The sequence below is a fragment of the Equus przewalskii genome, chromosome 16 (genome assembly GCF_037783145.1).
Source record: "Equus przewalskii isolate Varuska chromosome 16, EquPr2, whole genome shotgun sequence".
Classification (NCBI taxonomy): Eukaryota; Metazoa; Chordata; class Mammalia; order Perissodactyla; family Equidae; genus Equus; species Equus przewalskii.
In genome coordinates, this window is record NC_091846.1 from 40,824,032 (window position 1) to 40,846,005 (window position 21,974).

The 21,974-nt window shown below is 36.0% G+C and overlaps 1 protein-coding gene and 1 long non-coding RNA gene across 13 annotated transcripts in view; both read right to left on the minus strand.

Annotated features, from left to right (window-relative positions):
* PCDH9 (protocadherin 9) overlaps positions 1 to 21,974 on the minus strand; it is an 880,956-nt gene that overhangs the window by 137,536 nt on the left and 721,446 nt on the right. The gene's annotated exons all lie outside the window — the stretch shown is intronic.
* LOC103555202 (uncharacterized) lies at positions 5,513 to 21,949 on the minus strand. Its single transcript, XR_545958.2, has 3 exons — positions 21,759 to 21,949; positions 19,601 to 19,647; positions 5,513 to 7,474 (listed from the first exon to the last, which is right to left on the minus strand). It is a non-coding gene; the product is annotated as an uncharacterized lncRNA (long non-coding RNA).

Genomic DNA, 21,974 nt, shown 5'->3' on the forward strand with positions numbered 1-21,974 from the left:
TGAATATGAACCTGAACAAAACAACAACTTTGATTAATTTCAATATACCTTTATCTACTAAACTATTATTTACTTAATATTTCTAGAGCTACTATAATTAGTTTAAAATAAACTTTTAAATAATATTATAAAAAATAATGTTAGCAATTGTTTATACTCACATCATGCCTTTTATATTCAATACACATGCACGTTCAAAAACTGTTTACAAATGAGAAATCTAAGGTTCAGAAAGACTATGTCAGTTCCCAGAGGTCACAAAGCTAGCAAGACTAAAAACCAAGCATTTTGATATCTAGCTATCTAGTGAGGATTCTATTAAAAAAAGAACACATAAAAATCTAAAGTATACTATTAACATGTGGCAAATTCACCTAGAGTTATAAATTGGAGATCCTGTGATATTCTATTTTCACTAAACTATTAAGAAACTTAGAATGAATTTACATACCATAGAGTTCAAAGATGATAATGATAATAACTATCTTTTGCAATAATTTGGTAATGTTAACAATATTCCTTTAGCATTTTTGCTTGTTTGCTTGTTTGTTTTAAGCTTGAGCAAGGGCCTAGCCTGTCATGGAGATTCTAAATTCGGAAATATTCTTTTGAGGCTTTAGGGTTCTTGTGTTTTCAATAATCCTCTGAAGGATGTGAACATATCACTGTGATGGATAACAACTCTATCAGCTGATACTGGAGAGAAAATTACTTGATATTGTAGCTGACAGCAAGACTGCAAGGGAGCAGCATGTGGGGCACTGGGAGAAAAGGATGCTTTGGGGAGGGGGAAAGGGTGTCTGAACTAGTCTAATAATGTGGTCCATACTGGCCTTTGTCACTGCTATTAAATTATATTGCTTAGAATGCATTATATGTTATGCTTGATAGGCCCAAAGCATAGCTTTTTACACACCTCCCTCAAGCAAACCATCTTTTGCCAAATTTTCAATTCCGCCGATATTTTAGCATTTTCCCAAGAAACCAACCTCAAAATTTGGGATCAATTTCTGACTGTTCACTTTTATTCATCCCCATTTATAACATATATGCATTTCTTGGAGATCCTTTCTTTTGAGTGTTTTAGGACTTGCCTGAATTGCTACATCCACACTGCCACTCCTTTGGTCCATGACCTCATTGCTCTATGCCCAGATTACCGCAATAACCTCTTAGTCTCTAGTCTTTTCAGTCCACGTGAATTACTCCTTCCATGATGCCACTCTCCTGACTAACAATTCTCAATGACTTTCCCAAAGCTTATTAGGTCAATCGCAGACTCATATCACTGGCCTCTGAGAAGCTTCATAAATAGATTTCACCCTGCCTATACAACCAAATACATTACTTTACCTAAACATATGTTGCTTAAGACAGGACATTTCCCTCATAATTATTACCACTTCCTAGGTATCCCTTCTTACATGACTTTGACCAAGCCGATCTTTTCAGTTAAGATATATTCATCCACCCATCCACCTATCCATCCCATCTTTCTGTCAATCCAGCCAGCCAGCCCACCAGCCAAATAGCCCACATTTAAGAAAGAGGTGCCTGGCACTGTGCTAGATATTAGAAATACAGACTAACATTTTTTATGTCCTCAGGATGCTCCCAGTCAAGTGGGGAGGCAGAAATTACTTGATTACATGGCAGTGTAGGCTACAGATAAGATGTGTTATAGGAGAATTTGAAAGGGCTTTTAACTCAGCCTGCAAAAATCAGGAAAAGAAAGAGGTGACACCTAAGCTAAATCTTAGAATTTTCCTTTCTCTTATCTCTGACCATCTAAAAACCATGCCTTTAAAAGAAATCTGACTCCACTCTTTCTTTCAAAGAAAATCTCAAGTCTAACTTCCTACATAAAGCTGTCCTCAACAACGTGAGCTGACCTAGAGAGCTACCCTTTCTACTAGCTGGTGAGTGCATTTTCAACATAGTGATAGTCCAAGTCATATTATACTCTAATATTTCCTTTCTGTAAGTCCCCAGAACTATAATCTATCCCCAGGAAATCACTAGGTTCTTCAAAGGCAGACTCTGGTTCTTCTTCTTTGTTCCTCCCAGTGCCTATTATAATGATGAATTACTTTTAACTGTGCTAACACAAACACTCTTGAAGTTAATTAAATCAGCTTCTCTTCCTAGTAATCCTCTAGCCATTGTGGACACCCACAGGGACATCTGTGGAAATGTCATTTTGGAGGCTCCCAGCAGCCATGTTTCTGCTGCAGTGTAGGGCCCAAGCTGGGCTAAATCAGATTCCTTCTGAGAATTTGAAATTAGGATATTGAAGGATTCCACACTGGTCAAAGCTGGGTTTTTTTTATTCTCAAATTATTATGAATATTCCTGAATTATTTACTTCTGAATTATTACTAAAATATGCTTAGATCTCATTAGTAATAATTCAGGAATCAAAACAAACAAAATAAATCTCTCCATCACAATTCGCCTCAATCCAAAAGTACTTATAATACTTTTTAAAAATTAGATGAAAATATCATATTTGACTTTGGAATAATAAATATGATTCTTTTATATTATAGTCAATAACTTTTTTTATATTTAAATGTATAGATTTGGAACTAAAAGCTTTCCAAGAGCCTCTTTTTTTGGTCCTTTATGATAAGAATAGTATCATAATTTCAGCCCAAACCAAAATATATCCACTAGTCTGGGGGAAATAAGTCTCCAAATAAAGATTTTTTCTTTAAAGGAATGTATGTTCTTCCTAAAAATAATATGCAGTTTATGAGGTAGTATTTTTTTAAAAAAAACATTCTTACAGCTACATAAAAGTTTATATCTGAGCAAATAAAATATAATGAGCTAGAATGTAGGAAAAAAAAACAGCAAACTTGGATTTCCTCACTATCAGATTTTTAATGAGCACGTATAATATTTAAGAACATTCACAGATGCACTAAACTCAAATCAAACAACTGTAATGGAAAAGGTCCTAAGGTTCTCTCTTCCTATCTGAAACATAAATAAAATTTAACCTTCCCAATGATGTATCATGGGCAACAGAAGGCAGTGCTGAGGAAGGCATTCCCTCCTTCCTAGTCAATGGGAACGCACACTAAGGACCTATGGGAAGCTGTGCTCTCCATCTCTTAGTGATGCGTTACCTAAAGTTACAGAGGATTTGAAGGAAAGAGACCCAGACATCTTTTCTCAGGTTGGAGAAGGAATGAAATTTTACCAGGAGCTTTCTGGCAAAGTTTTCTTTCTTCACAGAAAACATGATCTTTGCATAAAATTTTTGGCAAGATGTAGGAAAAGGAAATTTTGAGAACATAAATTAGTCCTAAGAGTTTATTAGTTGATCTTCCTGAATGTGTGATTGTAAAAATTACCAAGTTTCTATCTTGACATGAGGGAATCCTTTTGAGGAACAATGAGAATTATTTTCTAACTAGGTAAGCATTTGAGTATGGCAATTATTTGTGTTGATTTTCTTTGATATTTTTATGTCTTTTAGAAATGTTTGCCCATTTTCTTTTCACATATATCTGCAGTTATACAAAAAAGTGCAAGTAAGGTTATCATCTAGCTAATTCAATTATAAGTTTAATAATTCAATTATAAAATAAACTATTATAATTTTTTCTGTTTATATTTATTCATTTTAATTTTCCTAACCTCAGTCTAAGTTACCATTCTTGTTTTGACATTGATCAATATTGACCATATATTTCTTGCCTTCCCACTCATATTTCTATATTTAAAACTTAAAAAGTTATTAAAAAATATAATTGCTTTTTTACAAATTCTTATCCCCCCATAAAAGTGTTCATTGTTTTCCATTCATAAGAACATTCCCACAATCATTTTTAATCATTTTTTGGAATAAAAGCACAAAATACTACTGAAAATATTCTTTGTTGTTCCCATAATATATCAGATTCCTAAGGGAAACTATTATGCTTCAGTCTTGATCCAGTATGAGGTACTTCTTGGACTTCCAATAAACGTTTTAAGAATGAGAATACGAAAGAAGAAAGGAATAAATTCTTGTTAATTGCAGTTGGATAATCCTTGCAAACTAGACTTCTTCCATCTCAAATTGCTCAGTGTGTCCACTCATATTTACCACATCTATATTTTCAGAGCAAAACTGTGCATGTAATGCTAAAGAATAGTTTCTAGAGTATTACAAACTTGGAAAGTAATATTTTATCTGTTAATTGTTATTATTCATCTTAAGTGAAAATATTCAGTCAATATAATGCCTTATGTTAAATCATCATACACTAAAAAAAGAGGCTATTTTCAATGTTATTTTATTCTAAAGATAAGAGACAGACAGGAGACCTTGTAGAAACTTCAGAGAGGTCTACACAGGACATGAAATTGCATGAGCAATGCTGCTTGAACACATATATTCATTTTTCTGTATTGAGAGTCCATCGATCTTCAAATGTCTCACAGAGATCTCTTAGTAAAGAGACTTTAGAACTCCTACTAGAAAATATTACGGAAAGTTTCTAAGTGAACATATTCCAATACATTTGAATAATATGAAAACATTAAAAATAAAATACTTTTTATCTGGTAGTTGATTTTTTTTTTAAAAAAGCAAAAATTTAATAAAATTATCAGAAAAATTCAAGCCAAAAATGTTAAAACCCACATTCTAGTAACAAAGAACTGGCTAAATCTAGGACTCCAATTGCCTCTATTGAGTGTCCCCTTACTTCAGTTTTACTGTATTAAAACCCAATTCTGAGTTTTATTTTTTTCCTTTGATAAGACTGCAGCATCCCAATTCTCACACTTTCTCAATGTGCTAAATTGTTAACAAAACAAAAGCAATTATTTTACATCTCTTTATACTTTATATGAATATTATAAACTGTATGAATGCTTCTTGAATTTCCTTTGCCAATTAAGTTTATTATTTTGATATTTATCCTCATTAATATGTAAAGCTTTAATGTGTTCTTTTGTGTGTGTATGTGTGTGTATGTGTGTGTGTGAAGATTAGCCCTGAGCTAACATCTGTGCCAGTCTTCCTCTACTTTGTATGCGGGATGCCTCCACAGTATAGCTGATGAGTGGAGTAGGTCCACACCTGGGATCTGAACCTGCAAACCCAGGCCACCAAAGCAGAGTGCTCAGAACTTTAACCACTTAGCTACAGAGCTGGCCCCCATATGTTCATTTTTTTTTTTAAAGATTTTATATTTTTCCTTTTTCTCCCCAAAGCCACCTGGTACATAGTTGTATATTCTTCGTTGTGGGTCCTTCTAGTTGTGGCATGTGGGACGCTGCCTCAGCGTGGTTTGATGAGCAGTGCCATGTCCTCGCCCAGGATTCGAACCAACAAAACACTGGGCCGCCTGCAGTGGAGTGTACGAACTTAACCAGTCAGCCACGGGGCCAGCCCCCATATGTTCATTTTTAATGCTAAATAGAATTTCATTGAATGCGTCTATCAGCTGTTGATAACCCAAATAACCAGCAATGCTTGCTAAATCCAAGTAGTAAAAGGGAACATTTCCAATTTTAAAATAAAAGTTATATTTACATTTATATACAATTAAGGAAAGCTTACACATACAAAAAGCTATTGCTTACAAAAAAAGAAAATAGCTTCTCTGATATATTTTATTTTTTTAAAGGGCATTATATTCGTGTCAGTGATCCCCAAACATTACTGTACATTAAAATAGCCTAGGGAGATTTTGAAAATCCCAAAGCCTAGCTCACAACCTGTAATAATCAAATCAGAATATCTGGAAGTGAGAGCCAGACATTAATATTTTTAAAAGATCCCCAGGTAATTGCAAAGTACAGCAGAGCTGGCAACCAGTGAGTTATGCTGAGCCATTTTTTATTTAAAGTATTGAGATTCGAGTACCTTCCTTGTAGCCTCCAGCATGCTAACTCCTATTACCCTCCTCTACTCTAGGAAGTTTTCCCTGAGACAGTGTTGAATTTTTTTTTTTTCTTGGTTCACTTTCCTTACACATGTTACTACTAAAACTGCCTGCTCTAGTCCCTGAATAATATACCTTAAATTATTTAACTCACTGTGCTCTCAGGTTTCGTCTCTGTTGCTTTTAAGTCCTTTATATATATTTATATTGTTATCAGTTGTACATTGCAAGGTCCTAAGGATTTGGAAACAGGTCAGTTCATTAGCTCTGTACAGTAGCTAACAAAGGGCCACACACAGAGAGACAAATCATGCTTTTGCTCATAATGATATCTTGCACAGAACAAAAACTATAACTCTCTAAAATCTGGTCCCAAGCCCCTTAAATCATACATAATACTTGAGCTGTTTTATTCTAGACTTTGTTTTGATTCAACCTTATGCATTATATGCAGTTATTTAAATAATTTTCTGCTTATTTCAGATCATAATTTTATTCATATTTACTTACATATAATCACATCTAAATTAAATAGAAACTACATAGTATTTAGATTTAGAGCCAACAATCTATGCTCCAAAGAATATTTTCTTTTTTAACAGAGCATTATCTCCAGTACAAAGAAATCGATGTATTGAAATCAGCTTAAGCTAAAGAGGCCACAACATCTGCAACAGAAGCAAAAACGCAAAGAGAACATATCTTTTTCTGTCATCTGCATTTTGCTGATTTCTACTGCTTTCTTCACTTTCTCCATCTCTGACTGTCTTCATCACTCTCAAAAATAATATAAATTGTGGAACATATGTATACTTAATTTAACTGAAACTGTGATGGAATGTAATCAGGTTACATACATCACCAGTACGACAGGAAAGGTACCTTGAGCCTGTCCAAAATCTTATTTAAGACAGTTCCCATTTTGACTGAGAAGACAAACAGGGACATTTCAAGAGTACAAAAACTTACTGTGTACTACAATAATTGGGACACTCCCGAATTTTTCCCTCGAGAAAATGTATTTTAGGATTATTGTAATAAAGAGGACCTAGACATTTAGTTTAAAAATTAAATAACTCTAATTCAAATTATGTCAACTGTTTATCACTCTCCCCTAAGATGACATTCTGCAGAAGGTAGTAATGTTTATATGATAGAAAAATTCAAGCTAGTGACACATATCTCAGGGCCATTAAATGGAATCAAAGCAGTGTGCTCTTTGGAGGGTAGGGGTAGGGGTACTTTAATTCCAAAAGGATCAAAATATGCTGCTTCTGGCTCTTGAAAATAATAACTCATAATTCAGTGTGGCTTGTTTACAGTTGAAATTGCAAGGAAAACTACTTGCAGCGGCCTGATGTTTCAGGTGGAAGATATTAAGTCTGTGGTAAGTTGCCGCCTGTGAAGAGGTTGACTCAGATGAAAAGAATCCAGCTAGCTGAGTTACAGGAGCATGTATATTTATGGGGTTCTGCTTCAGCGTTGTTTACATGTTGGAGGGTCCAGTTCCTACCCACAGCCGTCACTTAGTGCAATAGGGCGGAGGAATGGAGAATTGACAGCATTGGTGACACTCGGTACCATCTCTGGGTGAAAAATAGAAAGATAGTCATTTTTGCCTTCCACTTAGCAGCTATTGATTGCAATGACATGAGGTTTTACTTTTGAATTAAAAAAAGAGTTTTGGTGCTTAATAACCTTTGGGTTTGGGTTAATGTATTGAAGGTATATTCATTGATGTAAACTTCTGGAGGGCTAAAAAATATAAACTGTAAAATAGATGACAACTACAGAAAATAATACTAGAAAAATAGTTTGTTCTTAGAGGAGTACCAGAAAGGCAATTTGAAGATTATCACTTCAGCATCCAATCACTTTGATGCCAGTTAGCCTCACACTCCTAATGAACTTGAAGACAAAAGGTACTATCATGCTTAAAGCTATGCATTAACGTTTAATGTTATAGCATCTAATAAATATCTCCTGATCAAATTGGATTCTAGATTCAAAGTTAGCTCTGGGCTTGCTTTTAAATCCTTTAACGTTTTTACAGATTGTGTAAATAATACACAGCCCACGAGAATATGGTGAGGAGGTGTGCAATTGTTGTTCTCTCACACCATACCATTATCTAAACCCACCTCCAGTGTACAGCTACAGTCTGTTTATTTAAAAAGCATCTATATTCTAGATAAAAGAAGTGAGGAGCAGCAACCACAAGACAGCTAACATAAAATTTGTGCTGTTTCATTTGTCAAATCAATAGTGCCATTTTCATATCTATCTTATACTGTTTAATTTTTACAGATTTTGTGACAGGTATTGACTTCCAGCTAGAGACATAAAATATAAATATTGTTTATGTTGTTTAAAATATATAATTGAAATTAGCATGACAGAAAATCAATGACACTCTAAAAATATATAATTCAGTAAAAATATACTGAATTATCGACAAATAGGAGAGAGAAGGAAGATAGAGGAAAGAAGTTTTATAATTTATAAATATAATACAAATATCTAAATGCAGGACTGCAACTTTTTCTAATTTGAAGAGCTTTATCAGCCTGAAGCTACTTCAACAAGAAATAGGAAACTATGGGGAAATGAACTCCATGCCTGCCCAATACGGCTTACTTAACGAGAATTTTCTACATGGTGACAGTAGGATGTCAATAATTGTGGAGAGAAATGGTGGTTATTCAGAAAACTCTGCCAAGTGAGGGGAAATTCAAACTTCAAAAGTAGGAACACAACTAACGGATAACAAAAAATTAGAAAAACCTGGGCCTTTTCTCACTGGGACTGCAAAGCCTTGAATGGATGTTACACCAATGCTAGTGTGAGATGTTTAAATTTAAACCATCTTCCTGTTTTAAAGGTATTGGGATAAAGATACCTGGGGTGTTAAGTGACTTTTTCCAAGGTCACATAGTTGAATCAGTGGGAGAGACAAGCACAGCTGCTGAGTGACAGAGACAGCAGAAGCTGTAGAATCTTCTTTCACTCAACATCTGCAGAATTGCTTGAACTACTCCAGCATGTAAGCCCTTCACTGGTGACACCATGCTAATCATTATAGCATCTCAGCAGAGGTGACAACACTGGAAGCTTCTACCTACACCCCGGTTGTTTCTTCATGTTTAAAGATAATACTGATTAGATTATTAGCATATATGGAATGAAAAACATAAGAGAAATTGGCCAAGGGTTTTTCATATCTCTTCAGACAAATTATTAGATGCTGAAACAAGAAAGACTAATGCTGGTCCACAATTTAGACCTTCCATGGCCTCCACTCACCCATCATCACTCAGGAAAGCCCCAAGAGATTGTCTCAAAACGCTAAAATAAATTAACCGGGAGTCAGTTCCTAAGGTATCACTACCATATTAAACCTTCTTAAAAGATTATGCCTGACTCACACACTCCTTTGATTATTCATTCATGTGGAATTTAAGACTACAAATCACATTTGTTGCATTTTAGAAAATTCCCTTAGCATAGTTTCAGTTATATCAAAACTAAATAAATCATCTTTAGCCAAAAAATGCTTTTTAATCTTCAAGTTCCTCTGGGATACTGTACATTTCTATTCTTCTCAGACTTCACTGAATTAAAATTAGTATTTTGTGTGCAATGCAGAAAAATGTTTAGAAATAACATTGATCTTGAAAAAACAGGTCAGCAGTCTAAAGGTTTTAGTTTTAATAACACATTTTTTAGTGGATACACCTAATTCATTAAAAAACCCATGTCCACATAATCAGCTATGCAAAAAAAACTAATGTTATGCTTAACATAGATTGTAATTTTACTTATTTGCAGTAGACATGATGACATTAAAGCAATATGCATAAAATGTGAGGCCTACAATTTTAGAAGTTTATAGTTTTATGTGCATGTATAGTCCTTTCGTTTTTCAGAGAAACGTTATCATACAATGCCCTGAAAATTAATAAACACCTACTTTAGATACAACATCAACTGCATTAAGCAATGTTTGATTGCCAGGTAAACTGTGAAGAAAAATATGCTAGTAACAAATACTACTTTTTGTTCCCCAAATAAATGACTATATTGGATTATAGGGTTAAACAACTTAACATATAAGTGAACAAATATTAATGTCAAAATTCATGTGTAATCAGAGCCCTTACCCTAGTATTCCTATTCGTTACTCAATGATCCTATTCAACATCTGTATTTTTTGCATACCTGATGCAGTGGTGCTCTGAAACCAGCTCACACTAGCTTGCAAGAGCTGGTTGTTAAATATTATGAATTCCGCAAGCCATCATTACCATGAAATCAGCCATGATGTGAGAATCTACACCATGGAAATTGGCAAATGGCATAACTCATGCCTCTCCCCAGTCCCTTTACTAATACACTACTGTAATTATCTAGAAAAATCTGTGCAGAGTGCTACAGGGGCAAAAAATAAGAACTAAAACCCAGCGTCAGTTCTTAACATACTTACTTGAAGGGATTGGATAGGAGAGACGAAGCTTAAAAACTGAAAAGAGGAAGACTCGAAGCTAATTTAGACAGTTTAAATCTTTATGGTTTGGAGGATGAAAGCGCCATTAATAGAAAAACAGAATTCAGGAAGGACATTCTTTTGGGAAGTTTGTTTAGGACAGGAGTTGTTCACCTAGGGACTAAATTCAGTGGAACAACTAGGAGAGCGAAATATGAGAGTTCAGATCATCCACGATCACATCTTTGTCTATGACAACAGTTGCCTGAATTGCCTGAACATTAGCATCAGCTAGAGAACCTCAAAAAACACTGACATCTGTGTACCACCCCCAGAGACTGTGGGTTAATTGGTCTGGAACATCGTCTGAGCTTTGGAATATTTTAAAGATGCCAAGTGATTCTAACGTGCAGACAAGTTTTGGAAATACTAGTCTAGGATCCAAACGTTTGTAAATCTTTAAATACCTTAAATTCCTGAAACACAGAGAGAAATGGAGATGTCAGAAGCTTTATGACCTTTATGAAACACAGAGAGAAACGGAGATGTCAGAAGCTTTGAGAGACCTTTACAGACTCTCAAAGTGTGCTAGGTACTGCCATTCCTCAGAGCTGAGGGAGAAAGACACTCTTATTTTCTACCACGTAAGAGGGGTTCAGCAAAATGAATTTGGTCGCTTTGCACTAACCCCAAAATTTAACAATTGGTAGTCAGGGAATTGTGAGAAAAAAGTTAGTTGTTTGTGATATAAACTGAGATGTGATGTCACCACTTGTACAAGCTATCTGAAATAAAATGCCTTATACATTTCATGGTGCATGCCTAGCTCACCAAATATAATACCACAATGTTTTCAACTGTATTGGAAGAAGTAGCTCAATCACTTCCTAAGTGATACTTGGTAAGGAAGAGAATTACCTCCTTAGCCATATGTTCTCCCATAGAGAGAATTCATTAAGATTGTAAACAATCAGCCTGATTCTAGAAAGTACAAGAATTCAAGGAGTGGGCGGAGCAAAATGGCGGGGTGAGCTGACCAGGATTCTCTCACCTCCAAAATACAACAAAAGATTGGAAGAACTGAATTTCAGAGAATAAACATAATGCCAGCTCGTTAGAGACCTACAATACCAAGAAGGCAGAGATCATAAACCTTGCAGATGGCCTCGGAGGCACTGGAACAGTAGGAGAGAACATCGCTCCCTCCCCTAGAGTCTGCGATCGCTGCGGCACAGGTCGGGAAGGAGCGGGGGAGGGGCCGCGCGACTGGGGGATCATCCAGGACTCCTGCCGCTGATTCAGTGGAGACCCGCTGACAGGGGGAAAGCTTCCGCCTGCGGGGACCCTATAAATCAAGGGCCTTGGGAGACCAGAGAACAGAACTGATCTGAATCCAGACTGGCGCGTGTGAGTAACAGCCCCTCCCCCCAAACAAAGCCAGTGGGCGCAGCCATCTTGCCCCAAGGCGGAGAGCTAACATGCCGCTCTCGACCCCCATCTAGTGGCAACAGGCTGTAACTGCAACTGAATTCTACCACCATGAGAAAAAAACACTCCTCTACCATCCAGCAATTTATAAAAGCCCCAGACCAGAAGGAAAACAATAAAAACACAGAATTAAGTCCTGAGGACTTGGAATTAGGTAAACTATGTGATAGTGAATTCAGAGCAGCTATAATCAAAAAACTCAATGAGGTAGAGAGAAAGATAGAGAAACAAGCTGAGTTCTGGAGTTACTTCACAAAAGAGATTGAAATCATAAAGAAGAATCAAACAGAATTACTTGAGATGAAAAACACAATGGACCAGATAAAACAGAATACGGATTCCCTGAATGCCCATGTAGACAACATAGAAGAGCAAATCAGCATAATCGAGGACAGACAGGCTGAATGGCGCCAGAGAGAGGAAGAAAGAGAACTAAGAATTAAAAAAAAATGAGGAAAATCTCCGAGAGATAATGGATTCAATGAGGAGTAAGAACATAAGGATCATAGGAATTCCCGAGAATATGGAAAAGGAAAATGGAGCAGAAAGTGTGCTTAACGAAATTATTGAAGAGAACTTCCCAAATCTAGGGATCAACGGAGAAATGTGTGTAGAGGAGGGTTTTAGATCTCCTAGATTTGTCAATGTAAAAAGACCCACCGCAAGGCACATAATAGTAAAGTTGGCAAATAGGAATGATAAGGAAAGAATACTCAGGGAAGTAAGAAAAAAAAAGAGAATAACCTATAAAGGAGCCCCTATCAGACTGTCAGCGGATTTCTCTACAGAAACCCTACAAGCTAGAAGAGAATGGAGTGATATATTCACAGCTTTAAAGGATAAAAACCTTCAGCCAAGAATACTCTATCCAGCAAGAATTTCCTTCAGATATGAGGGAGAAATTAAATCTTTTCCAGACAAGCAAAAGTTAAGGGAATTTGTAACTAAAAGCCCTCCATTACAAGAAATCCTCAAGAAGGCTCTCATACTTGAAAAAAGAAAAAAGGGAGAAAGGGGACACAAGCCACAGACTAGGGAGACCGATGGATAGAACCAGAACAGGATAGCAAATATTCAACTATAGCATTAGGGTAAAAATAAGGAAACTACCAAAACAAGGACGATCTTAGCACTCTAACTACAAATTAATAAGACGAGTTGGAATAAAAAATGAAAATAATTATTTAGGAGGGGAAGAGCAAAGGGTCTAAATCACTATTGGTCGAGTAAGTAAGAGACCACCAGAGAATAGACTATATTATACACGAGATTCTAAATACAAACTTCAAGGTAGACACTAAAATAAAGTACAGAATAGAGTCACAAATCATAGATAAGGAAAAATCTAAGAAACCCAGCATAAGAAATTGCAGTATTAAATGGGTAGTCTAAAGCACACAGGAAAAGAAACACAGGAAAACAAGATAATGAGCGACAGATTGACAGCATTATGTCCACATGCATCAATAATCACTCTCAATGTGAACGGATTGAACTCTCCAATAAAAAGACACAGAGTGGCAAAATGGATTAAAGAACAAGATCCAACAATTTGTTGCCTCCAGGAAACACACCTCAGCCCCAAGGACAAACACAGGCTCAGGGTGAAGGGGTGGAGGACAATACTTCAAGCAAATAGCGAGGAAAAAAAGGCAGGTGTTGCAATTCTCATATCAGACCAAGTGGATTTCAAAATAAGACAGGTAAAGAGAGACACAGAGGTACAATATATAATGATCAAAGGGACACTTCATCAAGAAGAAATAACGCTTATAAATATCTATGCACCCAACACAGGAGCACAAAGATTCATAAAGCAACTATTAACAGACCTAAAGGAAGATGTTAAAAACAACACAATAATAGTAGGGGACCTCAACACCCCACTCACATCAATGGACAGATCATCCAGACAGAAAATCAACAAGGAAATAGTGGAGCTGAATGAAAAACTAAAACAATTGGACTTAATAGACATACATAGATCACTCCACCCTGAAGGACCTGAATACACATTCTTCTCAAGTGCACATGGAACATTCTCTAGAATAGACCATATGTTGGGAAACAAGGCAAGCCTCTACAAATTTAAAAAAATTGAAATAATAACAAGCATCTTCTCAGATCACAGTGCTATAAGGCTAGAAATTAAGTACAAGAAAAAAGCTGAGAAAGGCACAAAGATGTGGAGACTAAACAACACACTACTGAACAAGCAATGGATCATTGAAGAAATTAAAGAAGAAATAAAAAAATACCTGGAAACAAGTGAAAATGATAGCATGCCATACCAAGAATTCAAGAGAGTACGAGAATGCTTTCTCTCAGGAGTCAAAGGGCACTCCTTTTTTTTCTGAATGGTGGGTAGAATTCCAGATAGTTTAAGAAAACAGAATGGCTTAGAACATGTTATATAAAATTTGATGGATGTCCTTTCTACTCTAATCATTCTCTGCCACATGCACTTGTGCCATATATCAAATGTGTGTGTGTAAGAGAGAGGGAGAGAAGGCAGAAACAGGGTCTGCCAACCAGGGATTTCCAGCATTTAATGTGCATTTAGAACATAGATTCCAATTTAGTACGTTTGGGGCTGGGATTCTGCATTTTCACCAAGTTCCCAGGGGAAACTGATGCTCTTAAGTTTCTTGGCTCATTCCCTTCATTTTGAACAGCAAGGTGGTAAATGCCCAGAATAAACAGTTTGTTGGATCCACTGGATTCACTCCCTTGACGTTCTTTGAGCAGGCACGAAAATACAGTGCTCAGAGGCAGAAATATCATATACCCAGCAGAAGACACGATCTTCTCCCCTTACCCCCCTAAATCATCACATTTCCCTCAAAGGTACAATTAGGCATTTAGCAAAGAACGTTTTATCAGGTATTGGCGTAAGCTAACCATGAATCTATGAATGATTCTGTATTACTTATTTATATATAAGTAGGTGCTGCGGAGGGGGGGAGGCAAAACAATCTATCAGCATTAAGAATTTAAATTTAACTGATGCCAGAATTACACAGCATGTCTGTTCTACACTACATACACCCAAGTGATCGATGGAATCTTCTCTGCTCAAACATTTAGTTTGTAAATATGAAACCAAAATATTGGAGTCTCCTCTCATTATAAGTATTTGCACAGACCAGTAAGCAGATTCAAGCGTTTAAGCCAAGGAGGACCCCAGCATACAATGCAAATCAGCCCATTAGGCCAAGCTCAGTCACTGACTTATGAAGCAAAGCGAACGATAAAAAAAACAAGTGCTGCCGCGGCAGCTTCATAGTGTGATCAATGGTATTCACCGTCCTCTCTCAGTGTAACCGGAATGTCTATCAAAACCAGAAAACGGAAGGCTTCAGAAGCATTATGTAGCTAAAAAAGGAGACTATTTTACCCATTAGTAATAAATGTACCTGCTGAGCAGAACACAGCTACACCTGAAAAGGTTTCACAATTCTCTTTTGCTTGGCTCTGCCTGCTATGAGGGAGCCAGTGCTAAAGAGCATTTTGTAAAAGCAAAAGAGTTTATATAATTGACTTTACTGGAATTAGAAGACGGAGTACACTGTGCTGAACCTGAAGCAGCCGACTCTATGATGAAGGAAAATTGCACAATTTAATAGCCAGATATAGGGACTCTGCAGTAATAGAAGTAATCAAAGGCTTGGACATGCTTAAAGGAACAAATCTGTTACTTTTCCGTTTACTCCAGATAAGGGGCTGCACGTGGACAATTTTCAGGAAAGTGCTTGGGTCCAGCTTCCTAAATTTGGGTGGTACTCTTAGGAAAGCGAAGATTTAGAAATGGACAAGTATCTTAACATTGGTGTGTTTTCTAGAAATTTTATTCTTGTGTTCAAAGATTTAACTTCTGTTTCACGTGAGATAGTTACAAAGGATATGTCTAATATATCGCAGCTAATGTTTCATCCCCTTCTACTTTGCCACACCAAGCTTTGCCTTCATTAAGGATACCATCTTATTATTTCTACCACATATTTTCTATAGAAAGGCAACAAGAAAGCCTTATTTAGGGTGAAAGCATATTAGCCTTCCTTGAACATCTGGTGGAAAGTGAAGTTTCAGCAGTAGCAATTTATACATCTGTAGCATCTTGGGGGAAATGTGACTTGAGTGATGTAAAAGCAAGAAGGAGCCCTGATTTGCACTGCAGCATCAACAGAACAACAGCTTGTGGAAATCCAAACGATCAGGATCGTAACCTCGGATGATCTTAATACAATCTTGACGTTCCCAAACTTCAGATGATGAAAAGAATGTTAGAGGGGACCAAAATATGTTTGAATAAATTCAGGAATTTAAACATAGAAATTTTGATGACAAAAAAAAGACGTGAGAAATTATTTAAATCTTGTCATAACCTGAATCTATCAGTATTTATAATGATTCAGACTAAGTAGTTGAGCTTTGGATTGCAACTAAATTGCCAGTTAAACACACATTAAATGAATTTTAGTAGAATGTAAGTATATGTGACAGCTCAATTAGTATGATTTATACACTTCAAAATAATTATACTATTAAGGTAGGCAGTATACCGTCTAGTTTTATTCACATCAAAAATCTTTCTCATGCTTTGCTTAGTTTAAAGTAACAAAAGTATTACAGAAGGATGAACCCTGAACTAAGCTTTTCCACTAACTCTAATACTGGAAATGTTGTTTAGTGTCATTGTGCCTCAGTTTCCTCATTTGTGAAATTATTATTATTATTAAAAGTACTGAATTTCCTTTTATTGTCTTAATAATCCCACAGAAATTAGATGCCTACATTTATCTTCATAAAATAGATGTAAAAGTTTTTAAGTGAAAGCTCTTCTGTATTAGCCAACAAGATATTTTATTAAAATGTATTAATATAATAAATTCAATAAGCTCTCACCTAAGCTAAAGGAAAGAAATAGCATTAGATTCTTACGCAAAGTCCTTACAAGGTGGTAAGTAAAGAAAGGTTGCCTTAAGTCAAATGTTATGTTTCTCAAGAAGCACCAAGTTCACCAAGAGAAATAAAGAATTCTCACAATCAAAAATATAGAACCTAGATTCTAGAATTACTTTTTTGAAATATTGGCAAATTCTTCTTTTTTTCTCTCACAGAAATGCAACTATATCTCTCGACAAAATTTTTGATTCAGTTCGGTTCTGTAAAATTCACTTTTCTCCCTCCCTTCATCCAAACTTTCTTAGGTTCACAGAAGATTCTTTCAAGTCTTCCATTCCCTCACTCACTGAATATCTCTTGAATCCCCAAATCCTATATAGAGTTGAAGACCTCCTTAAGGATTTCTCAGACCTTACTTGTGTTTTCCATTCTCTTTGCCTTGGTTCAGGACCCCACACTAAGACAGGCAGTGTAGCTTCTAAAAAGTCCCACTCCCATGGAGTGAATTTATTCTCAATGTTACTTCAAAAGTAATCTTTCTAAAATGATATGTAATCACCACTACTTTTCCTTTAATGGCTTCCTATGGAAAAATGTGGTTTTCAAACTTTTGTGTTCAAAGAGATAATGATTTAATATACCGAGTGACAGGAAACTGTTTTAGCATGTATCTCAGGTGATTCTAATATAGGTGTTTAGGAAACACATTTTAGAAAAACTACATTAGACCAAGAGGAACGACATATGGATAAGAGTACCTGAAATTATTCACAATTTTGTTTAAATTTAAATGTGCTTGAGATAACTTAAAGAAATACCAAGTTCCTCAAAAGATCTCTCTCACTCACTCACCACTTGGTACTGACTCTGTTTCAGGATTTGCAGAGAGGATGATGGTTAAAAACGGTTTAATAAATGATGCCCCCCAACATGAAAAAATTCCTAATCCAATGGAGAAGTGGACATTTGTTTTGAAAACTAACTAGTTTAAAATGTGATGCTCCAAGGGAGCAATGAGAAGTTAATTAAACCTGGGGAACACAGCAAAAGTCTTCACAAAAGACAATATCTAAGCTCATATTTTCTTTTACATGTTTACCTATATTTTAATATGTACACATGTAAAAGCAATTCAAACAGCATGAAAAGACTAAATTTAACACAATAAAAAGTTGTTGATGTCTCCTCAGTCCCAACCCTCAGCTTCACCAGGTTTCCTCCACAAAGACAACTACTGTTTCTGTTTTTGATTTCTTGCGATTCTTGGAGAGATCCTCCACACCGAGTAAAATACCCAAATCTACTCACTAGGAATTGTATATCTTCTCCTCTCTTCTCAAACTTCCAACACCTTCTTCCTCAACCTCATTCTTGGATGATGACTTTGCTATCTATTTCACTGAGAAAGCAGAAGCACCCAACATCTGCCAGCCAACTTACATCTGTGTCCATATCCTCAGTCTTCCCTCCTGTTTCTATGACTAAATTGCCCATGCCTCTAAGGACATGCTCCAGAAACCATCCCTTGTGGTCTAGAAAACTACTCCCTGTCGCTAACTCAAGAACATTGTTCCAGTCATTATCCCTCTATCCAGTACCATCTACATTCTCTTTTGAAGGGATCACATCAATCCGAAAAAGAAAAAGGAAAAGAAAAAAAAAATGAGATAAAACAAAAACAAACAAAAAATCTATCTTGATCCTTCATCTGAGTCCAATTATCACATTTCTCTGTTCTCATTTGTAGCAAAAAATTCTCAAAAGTTGGTTATACTTGCTTCTTCAATTTATCTCTTTCTATTCTCTTATGAGCCCCTTCTAATAATCTTTCATGCTTACTTCTCTTCCCTGAAACCTCTCTTCCCTATGTCAACAGTGATCTTTCTGTTACTAAATCCCATAGCCAATTCTAAGTCCTAATCGTACTTTCTCCTCCGCCTCTCTTTTCTGAAATCTAAACTTGTACTGCTCGCTGTCCTCTCCTGATTTATTTATCCAACTGTCTCGTCCATATCTGCAATTGGATGTTTCACAAGTTTCTTAAACTTAGCATGTCCCAAACAGGTCTACTTTATTCTTCTCCAAGCATCACCTTGTTCACCCTGCAATCTTTCTCGTCCCAGGAAATGGCAGCACCATGTTCTTTCAGAAGCAAAGTCTAAAAGCCTTCAAATCATCCTTCCTGTTTTTCTTACATATTACCTCCAGTCTGTCAGGAAATGCTCTACCTTAAAAATCAATTGAGAATCAGTCTACTTCTCAGTATGTCAATGGCCACCACCCTGGCCCAAACCACCATCATCTCAGAGGCTTCTCTAATGACCTATTCTATTCTCAACATAGAATCGAGAATAAACTAAAAATATAAGACAGATAACTGCCATTTCTCTAACTCACCTAGTAATGAGGCTCTCAGCATTGCCAAATTTTTGTTAACCACTCTCATACTCTAGTTTTTGAAAAGAAGATTCATCATCCCTTGCACTTCATGACAATATATACACTGCCTCAAATCTAGTGATAATGGTAATACTATCTATTAAATGAATCTCTCAAATACGAGGCACATTACTAGTTACATGCATTTCTGACTAGTGTCCCAATTTATTCATGGAAAAAGCATAGATGATAAAATAATCCTTTGTTCAATGGCTTGTGCACCTACAATTTGTGTTAACAATTAGGTTACACACATTGTTTCCACATCTACAAGTATCTCACATTGATAATGAGTTGAATAAAACACTGAGTATACTCCTTCTATAGAGAAATTTTCTGAGATCCTTCTATGATCTTCCTAAAGAGGCTTAAATACTGAAGTTATAAGCAAACTCACCCAGATCTGGTCATTCTGCACCCAAAAAGACAGGACTGAAGGATAAACTAGGGCAAAAATATATGCAAAAACATTATTCTGAAAACGTAATGTAAGTGAGGATGCTTTCTAAAAGATTTGTTTACGCATTTGTGTGTGTGTGTGTGTATGCTTGGGTGTATGTCTATGGGGCCTAAAAAGAATTTGGGTCAAAAATATCTCTATTGCAAGGCTAATTAATGTCTTGCTAATGTTCATTACCATTTTGAGCTTGCATTGTATCCATTTTATTTAAATTTAATTATAATTTATTTTCATATTGCTTCAAAGCTGCTTATAAATTTAATAATTAGATATGCAGTTACAGTTGACAGTTTAATTTGTTTTAATGAGGATAGTAACATACCTGTTTACACAAAAAGAAACATTTGCTATGACAAAAGCACATTATGTTGTCTTATCAGATACTTTCTTAAATATACAGTATATTAATATTGATTTACAAAAGGCAATAATTGTAGAAACTAGGAAGAAAGGAAGAGATGAAGGGAGGAAAGAGAAAGCAAGAGAAGAAAGAAGAGAAGGAGGAAGGAAAAAAAGGAAGGAAAGAAGGAGGAGAGGAAGGAAGGGAAAAGAAAAGGAAAGAAAAAAGAAAAAAGGAAAGTGCTCAAATTGTAACCAAATACTTCAAACTGGATCCGTTTTCTCTCTTGACTTACAAGCGATCCATGATACTGATATAATTCCTTCTATGCCACTGATAATTTGTATTATATTTTACTTTCAAAATTATAAAATATTTCTTCAAGGCGTGATGATAGCACACTGAAACTATGGAAAATGTAGTATCCCAGATGACCTCTTATTCGTCTACGGAGCTGCACATTACTGCTTTCTGCACGCTTCTCATTCCCTAATGGTTTGGTCTTTTTCTCTCTAGTTTCACCCTTTCTCTCTTTTATTCTTCTATCATGGACGTTTTATCTGCTATGTCTGTAGCTGATAAAGACAGCCACAGCGTTTCATGGACAGGGGAACTTTCATCGTCCTTCAAAGCTAATGACAGAGGGGTGATACTGTGAATTACACTGTCTGCCTGTCTTTCTAGACTTTGTCCACTTTCCACAGTGGTCTCTGGTGAATTCCTGAAATCCGCCAGCTCTACCTTTCTCTCTCTCTCCTCTCTGTTTTTTTGTTTCATAGGAATGTTTCTGTTCTAAGTGACTAGGCGAGTACTGATTAATGTCATGTCTATATTAGTATAATTACGTCCATAACTAAAAGAATATGACAGACCCTCCTTGCTAGTTTGAGCTGTGACATCTGTAGGTATGGATATATTCATATAGATGAGAAAGAGAAAATAACAAGAAAATAAAATCCAAAAAGAAACAGAATGACTTAAGGTATTTTTATACTTAGAATTATATATATCCTTCTGTTGAATTTTAGTACATATGCATACCCAACACATGGTGTGCCATATTTATCCAGTGCCTACTCCCTAAAATGTAGGCACTTATATAAGATGCATTAACTCAATTCCCTAAGTACATTACCAACAGTCACTAAAATACTCTGGAAATCTGAAAGTGTTAATGCATCTTTGAAAAGTGCAATATTCCTAAAGAGTATCTGGTGACTTACAAGAATCTGGGTCAGTTTAACTGTGAAGAAAAGCTCACCTAAGCAGGACCTCACTCAATGGCATACACAGACACGTCTCTATGCTCCACGATGAGGTACAAAATACTAAAAACATGAAATCGTATAAATAACTAGAGGAAAAAGCCAAGCAGGATTGCGCGTGTCTGTACACGGGTCTTGAAATCCAAAGCCGTTTGGAAGCTCATACAGAAATCAATATTAAAGACCGTGTAGACATGTGACTGGATTCAAATCCTACCAGCTCTACTTCTCACTGTGCAAATTTCGACAAAGGGGTTTTCTCTCCCAGTCTAAACTTTCACAGCTATAAAATGGACACATGATATCTGATCCTTAGGTGATTTAGAAGAACCATTACCTTTTTTTAAAGACATGCATGTGAAGTGGATAAAGCACCCAGATGGTCAGTAATAAGTACTCAATAAAAGGCAGCCATTTTTAATGCTCAATTGTTAATATCTGGTATGAAGAAAGTACTTCTATTCAGCACCTGGGGGAAGTTATTCCTTACCTTGTAAATGAGACCACCATAGAACCCTTGCCTAGAGCCTAAAAAAATTGCTACTTGCACAAAAATCAATCTGTGTTTTCTGCCTCATATTTTTAGCTACAGTTTTAAAAGGACTGATCAGTTTGTACATGCCTTTTTTCAGAGGGGAGGGAGGCAGTGAAAAAAGGTGATTGTTAAATCGTTACCTTGACAACAAAAAGAACCAATTGTGAAATA